General features: G+C 41.5%; 1 pseudogene across 1 annotated transcript; it reads left to right on the forward strand.

Moving 5' to 3' along the window:
• Positions 1 to 645: 645 nt before the first annotated feature.
• Positions 646 to 3,864, forward strand: LOC306652712 (phosphatidylinositol 4-phosphate 5-kinase type-1 alpha-like; annotated as a pseudogene). The gene has a single exon. The product of its transcript is annotated as a phosphatidylinositol 4-phosphate 5-kinase type-1 alpha-like (transcript).
• Positions 3,865 to 7,394: the final 3,530 nt, after the last annotated feature.

Genomic DNA, 7,394 nt, shown 5'->3' on the forward strand with positions numbered 1-7,394 from the left:
ATCTTTGCCAATCATACTTCAGATAGAGCACTAATCTCCAGAATCTATAAAGAACTCAAAAAACTCTACACCAAGAATACAAATAATCCAATCGACAAATGGGCTAAGGAAATGAACAGACACTTCACAGAAGAAGATGTACAAGCAATCAACAAACATATGAAAAAATGTTCAACATCTCTAGTAATAAGAGAAATGCAAATCAAAACCACCCTACGATTTCATCTCACCCCAATTAGAATTGCGATTATCAAAAATACAAGCAACAGGTGTTGGCGAGGATGTGGGGAGAAAGGTACACTCATACATTGCTGGTGGGGCTGCAAATTAGTGCAGCCACTCTGGAAATCAGTGTGGAGATTCCTTAGAAAACTTGGAATGGAACCACCATTTGACCCAGCTATCCCACTCCTTGGTCTATACCCAAATGACTTAAAATCAGCATACTACAGAGATACAGCCACATCAATGTTCATAGCTGCTCAATTCACAATAGCCAGATTGTGGAATCAACCTAGATGTCCTTCAATTGATGAGTGAATAAAGAAACTGTGGTATATATATACAATGGAATATTACTCTGCCATAAAGAACAATAAAATTATGGCATTTGGGAGGGGGCGGGAGGGCGGCCTGAAAAACGCGAATTCTGTGAAGAGACGTGGGGAAGATTCGATTCCGAGAAGAGGAAGAGCCTGACTGAAAGGGAGTGAGGCCACTGAGGGGAAGGGGGCTGCCAAGATGGCGTCAGCCTCCTCCGGGCAGTCGGCGGTCGGATTTTCATCCTTTGATCCCGGGGTCCCTGTCAGTAACTCGGCCTCAGCAGCACCAGCACCTGGAATCAAGAGACCCATGGCATCTGCTTCTGAGGTGCCTTGTGCCTCTACATTGCCCATCAAGAAAATAGGCCACCGAGGTGTGGATTCCTCAGGAGAGACAACGTATAAAAAGACAACCTCATCTGCTTTGAAAGGTGCCATCCAGTTAGGCATTTCTCATACTGTGGGGAGCCTGAGTACCAAACCAGAGCGGGATGTCCTCATGCAAGATTTCTACGTGGTGGAGAGTATCTTCTTCCCCAGTGAAGGGAGCAACCTGACCCCTGCTCATCACTATAATGACTTTCGTTTCAAGACCTATGCACCTGTTGCTTTCCGCTACTTCAGGGAGCTATTTGGCATCCGGGCTGATGATTACTTGTATTCCTTATGTAGTGAGCCACTGATTGAACTCTGCAATTCTGGAGCTAGTGGTTACCTTTTTTACGTGTCCAGCGATGATGAATTCATTATCAAGACAGTTCAGCATAAAGAAGCAGAGTTTCTGCAGAAGCTGCTTCCAGGATATTACATGAACCTCAATCAGAACCCTCGAACTTTGCTGCCTAAATTCTATGGACTGTACTGTGTGCAGGCAGGTGGCAAGAACATACGAATTGTGGTGATGAACAATCTTTTACCACGGTCAGTCAAGATGCATATCAAATATGACCTCAAGGGCTCAACATACAAACGACGGGCTTCTCAGAAAGAGCGAGAGAAGGTTCTCCCCACCTATAAAGACCTGGACTTTCTACAAGACATCCCTGATGGCCTTTTTTTGGATGCTGACATGTACAATGCTCTTTGTAAGACCTTGCAGCGTGACTGTTTGGTGCTGCAGAGTTTTAAGATAATGGACTACAGTCTTTTGATGTCAATCCACAACATAGATCATGCACAGCGAGAGCCCTTAAACAGTGAAACACAATACTCATTTGACACTTGCAGACCAGCTCCCCAAAAAGCTCTGTACTCCACTGCCATGGAATCCATTCAGGGCGAGGCTCGACGAGGTGGCACCATGGAGACAGATGATCATATGGGTGGCATCCCTGCCCGGAATAGTAAAGGGGAAAGGCTCCTGCTTTATATTGGCATTATTGATATCCTGCAGTCTTACAGGTTTGTTAAAAAATTGGAGCACTCTTGGAAAGCACTTGTACATGATGGGGACACTGTATCAGTGCATCGTCCAGGCTTCTACGCTGAACGGTTCCAACGTTTCATGTGCAACACAGTGTTCAAGAAGATCCCCTTGAAGCCCTCTCCTTCCAAAAAGTTTCGGTTTGGCTCATCTTTCTCTCGGCAATCAGACCCCAGCGGCAACTCCTGCATTACTTCCCAGCCATAGGTCTCTGGGGAACACAAAGCACAAGTGACAACAAAGGTGGAAGTGGAGCCAGATGTTCATCTTGGTCGTCCTGATGTTTTACCTCAGACTCCACCTTTGGAAGAAATCAGTGAAGGCTCATCTGTTCCTGGCCCCAGTTTCTCATCTGTAGTTCCAGAGACTTTGCAAATGCTAAATACAAGTTCAATATTGGAAAAGCTTGAAGTTACAGAGTCAGAGTTCTCCCATTGAGCAACAAATCTTAGAAGACCTGAAATAAGATTCTGCTATCTCTGTAATCCTAGGATGTCAGCCTTTGCCTCAGAAATGCTGAGTTTTCTTCTGCTTGGTCATGAAAAAAGGAGTATAATTTGGAAGCTAGGGGAGCTCTCCATTTCCTACTTGAAGAAGAATTTATTTTCCGTGACCTTCCTCTGAATGGGCATTAGTGCCTTGGACAATTGAAGACAGCAGTATCCCCTCCACTTGAGTTGGGTAGCATGAATTTTTAACTGGCCTGCCTTGACTTCTACAACTGAATTTTTTCAAAGCCCCAGTCTTTGTGCTGGTAGTGGGGTTGCTGGACTTGGTGGTTTTCTTCCCTCCTCACCTGCCTGTCACCAGGAGCTGGACTTTTATTAATTTCCTCAGGACAGACTGGCTGATTATTCCCATCTTAGCACTTTCTCTGATTCCTGAAATAAGATCCCTGCACTTTTTATAAAGGTTTTTGGGAGAGTAAGGGTGTTTAACCACCTCCCAACCTTCTTTTTTTCTTTAAAAAGGAAAAGAACAAACAGTTCACAGCACAATTTTAAGGCAGTTTCAGATCAAACTCCTGAAGTGTCAAAGAGTTGCCTATTTATATGGTTCCCACAGAAGAGCCCTGGTGTTCATAAAACAGAAATGTGGTGATTGCTCTGAAAGCAGCAGTTCTTTAACTCCTCTTGAATCTCTCAAAGGTTGAAGGAATGGAGATAGTACAACATGGGGTTATTTTTACTTGTTTTGTTAATACAGTGGAGTGGATATGGGACTCTTCAAATCTCTTCCTAGGGAGGACACTGTTCATTGCCAGGCCATATAATTATTACTGTTTTGCAACTTGAAATGTATTCTGGTTGTTTTCTAAAATTGAAGACTTTACCATTCTCCAAAGGAGATTTCTTTGTTCTTCCCATTTTTCTCCAACAATGTTCTATTGTTCATGGAGCTAAGGTGGAGGGAGACACCTGTGTCTATTTAACAGGCAGTCCATACCTATCAGACTTGAGAATTTTTTTTTTTAAATCTTGGGGAGCCAGCAGACTCCTGGTAAGGTTATTGCTGTGCTACACATTCTGCCTCCTGTCTTCATGCAGGGAAGTTGGAAATGGGAGCTACATAAACACTCACCTACCCACCTCTAAGGGTTGTTTGTGGCTGTCCATCTGATCCGTCCTTTCTTTTCAGGGGAAGAAGAAAGCTTTGTGTCTCAGGCAGATTGTTGAAGTCCCACAATATCCCTTCTCCATCCCACTGTACCTGGATAGTAGGCTAACCCATACACCAAATAACTGTCTATATTAGACACCTCCAAACCAGTTTCTGGCTGCCTGTCTTTGCTGCCATGTTTTTTTACAAGAAGGAAAGAAAAAATTCTTGCTATTTTTGTTTCATAATTTACTATTTATGATGTATTTAAATGTTTTATTCAGGACAGAGTTCTGTAAGGGGTGGGAGGGGATATTTGAGGGAGGGCTGGGTCTTAGGGAAAGGAATAGGGGACTCATTGTTTTTATGAAGTGTTACTATTTGCCTCTACGTTGTATTGTTCAGAAATGGCAAATGTGATATAAAAGTAATAAATATCTGATTTTAATGTACTAAAAAAAATTATGGCATTTGCAGGCAAATGGATGAAATTGGAGACCATCATGCTAAGTGAGATAAGCCAATCTCAAAAACTAAAGGATGAATGATCTCACTGATAAGTGGATGATGACACATAAGGGGGAGGGTGGGAGGAGTTAGTGTTAGGGTTAGGGTTAGGGTTAGGGAGGGGGGCAAGAATGGAGGAAGAAAGGACTGTTTAGAGGGAAAAGGAGGGAGGGATGGGGGGAAGGGAAAAATAATAGAATGAATCAAACAACATTACCATATGTAAATTTATGATTATACAAATGGTATGCCTTTAACCCATGTACAAACAACATGTATTCCATTTGTTTACAATAAAAAAATTAAATAAAGGAAAAAAACAAAAAATATATATAAGTACCTCAAAAAATAAATGATTAAATAAATTCTTTGAACTAAAAAAAAAAAACCAAAAAAAATAAATGAAAAAGGTAGTGTAGGGCAGCAGGAGGAATGGAGGGAAAAATGCAAATAAAACATCAGTTCCCCAAAGCTTTCAATGTAGTGCATTAGTGTAAGGATGATATGAATAGAAATAACAGATCTGTATACCTGCCTAATACAAAGCTTGCTGGTAGGACTTCTTTCAAGGGTAAACCAACTTCAGTATCTTCTGTAGTTATTGAACTCAGGCTTTAAGCTCTCTAGAGACAAACAATGAATAATATGGTACATTTCCTTTTATAATAAATTATGCTACAAGTTTTTTCAAAATCTTATGCAGTGACAAATGTTAAAACTTTCTGCATTCGGAATAATAAACTATAGTTAACGAAGTACTGAATATTTAAATGAAGACTTCACATTTTAGAAAACCTCTAGAAAAATATGAACATTTAGGAGGTTGCATATTGGGACACACTTCCTTGGGAACTGATGGCTCCTGCATTCTGTGCAGCTGACTGGTTGTGGGTGGGGTGGAGAAGTGTGGGTAGGTGACTCATTTATCACCAGCATTGTCCAGGCAGAGCTCAGGTGGCTGGCACCCTGAAGCTCTGGACCTTTGAGAACATTTTTGAGCACCTATGGGAAGCTGTTGTAATAGCTGCAATATAGAACTGATGAATCCCTAAGAATTCAGTTAGAGTTGATATGCTGGACAGACATATAGATCCCTCTGGAAAACTGTGCCATCACAGACTTCTTTAATTTGAATTTTATGATTTAAGATGCTGTACTGTGAACTAGTTATATTAATTAAACAAAGTCATTACATGAGCTTTTCAGCATTCTTATAAAAGAACACTTAGACTTAAACAGAACAACAGTTCACATGTTTACCATTTCACATTTGTGTAACTTATGAATTGCTATTTGTCAGAACTGTGGTTTTGTAACTGCTAAGGCATGACATTTCAGGTTATTTGAAAATAATTACATTTTATGGTAACTGATCACAAAATATCTGTTTTACATAAAAAGGTGTATATTATTTGAAAGTACTGAAATGATGTCTTCATGTGAACCATACATTGCAGTTACTTAAAATTTTTAATTATAAGGTATGGGTACATTTTGAAAAAAAAAAAAGAATAATGTAGGGGGTGGACTGACCCAAATAACCACTGAGTTAATTGCATAGCATGTTTTATTTATGATATATCCTTATTTTTAATATTCCTGAGTAACTGCAAAGTGAAAAACAATCCAATAAATATACCTTGTTTAAAAATATATGAATATTTATGTATTGAGACTGTATTAGAAATTTTGAGCTATGTAAATAATCTCAGTACTGATACATAAAAAGGAGTATCACTGAGAAATATATAGTGCAGGAGAGACATTTCTGACACAGCTTTTGGATACTTCTTAAAGATATTGATCAACATCATTATATAGCACAAATGTGATTCAATTAATATGGCACTACGAATTTTTCTTTTAACCTTGGGAACTCTGATGGGGCTGTTTCCTCCCACAGCCTCCTCCAGGAGCCCATCCAAGACCTTCTATGGGACCAATCATGCTATGTTCCCAAGAGGGGCCAGTTGGAGTGAGCCCCTCAGCACAGGAAGGTGATGGTTAGCAGGTAACATGTCTGTGGCCTGGTTTCTCCCTCCCAGAGCCAGTTGCCAGAGTGGCCTGCTTTCTACATTCTGAAATTTAAAATCATAGGCTCCCGCAGCCACAAGGCCACTGCACCATCTCCTATAAGAGAGAGAGAGGGCTTACTATGTTCTTCCCCTAAATAACTCTCCCACCAAAGTTCTGTAAGGCAGAGCCCAGTGTTCTGATGGGAGGGTTCCATTGTCTGCTATGCTGAGAGCTCTCCTGCTTTTCACCCTGACAAATCAGAGAGAGGCCTGCACATTTGGGGTCCTTGCCCACAGACTGCTGGAAATTCAAATAACATCTGACAAGAACTGTGTACTTGAACACATTTTCTTAGACTCCTTTAAAACTGGGAATTTTCAAGAAGCCTCAAATAGATTTCTGCAGTCCTAACCATTGTCCCACTGACCTGCTCCTTGTCTCTGCCAGGGCTTTCCACAGGCAAAGCCCACATGCGAAGGATGGAAACCCTTTCTTTCCCTGAGGCCAGAAGTGTGCCACAAAACTCAGGGAAATGCATCCCCAGCTACACTTTACTCCACCAGACAATAGCCTCCAACTTAAATGCCCCTCTGTGAGGTTGGGGACAGATTTGCTGTATTTCCAGGAAGACCAAGTTGCAGTACAATTTGGTTTCCCATTTCATATTGTTTTCCTCTTTTCCCTGATGCAGGCCAGCCACAGAGTCCAGTATGTAGTGACTCGAGGTGTAGGTCTCTGACCTGGGCCCAAGACAGAATTTGGCCAGGCTGGCAGAACTAGGGTTCTCTGCTGAAGTCACTGAATACAGCTCCCAGGGCCTAATCCAGGACTGCTGATACAGGAAAAGTGACAGGCAAAGATGCAGACAAACAATTGTATCATTTAAGTGTTCAGCTGCAAAGCTCAGTCTTGTGTCCTCACTTTCTGTCCTTCAGATTCAGTGTTGATTTTATCACCGCTCCTAATAAGATGGAAAGATGACTTTTATGACTCTGGTTCCAAAGAGCAACCCTAGTAAATCCTTCCCAGTGAGCACACTGGCCCCTTCACCCTGTTACTTGACTTTTGTTCTCTCTTTGAGTCCATTTGTGTCCTCTATTTCCATTTCAGGGGGATCTTTTTGAACTGTTTTTCTGAAAGGGCAATTGGATGTTAGTGACTGTGGCATGATCTTCAGGTAGAAAGGAGAAAGGCAGGTCTACCAGGTTAGTTTATAGAAAGTGTTTGCAGACAGAATAAAAGAAGCCTGGAGAGAGACTGTCCAAAACTCCAGGTGTGCTGCAGTCTAGGAGCTTCCAATCCACTAG

The sequence above is a fragment of the Sciurus vulgaris genome (genome assembly GCF_902686455.1).
Source record: "Sciurus vulgaris genome assembly, contig: HiC_scaffold_514_arrow_ctg1, whole genome shotgun sequence".
Lineage (NCBI taxonomy): Eukaryota > Metazoa > Chordata > Mammalia > Rodentia > Sciuridae > Sciurus > Sciurus vulgaris.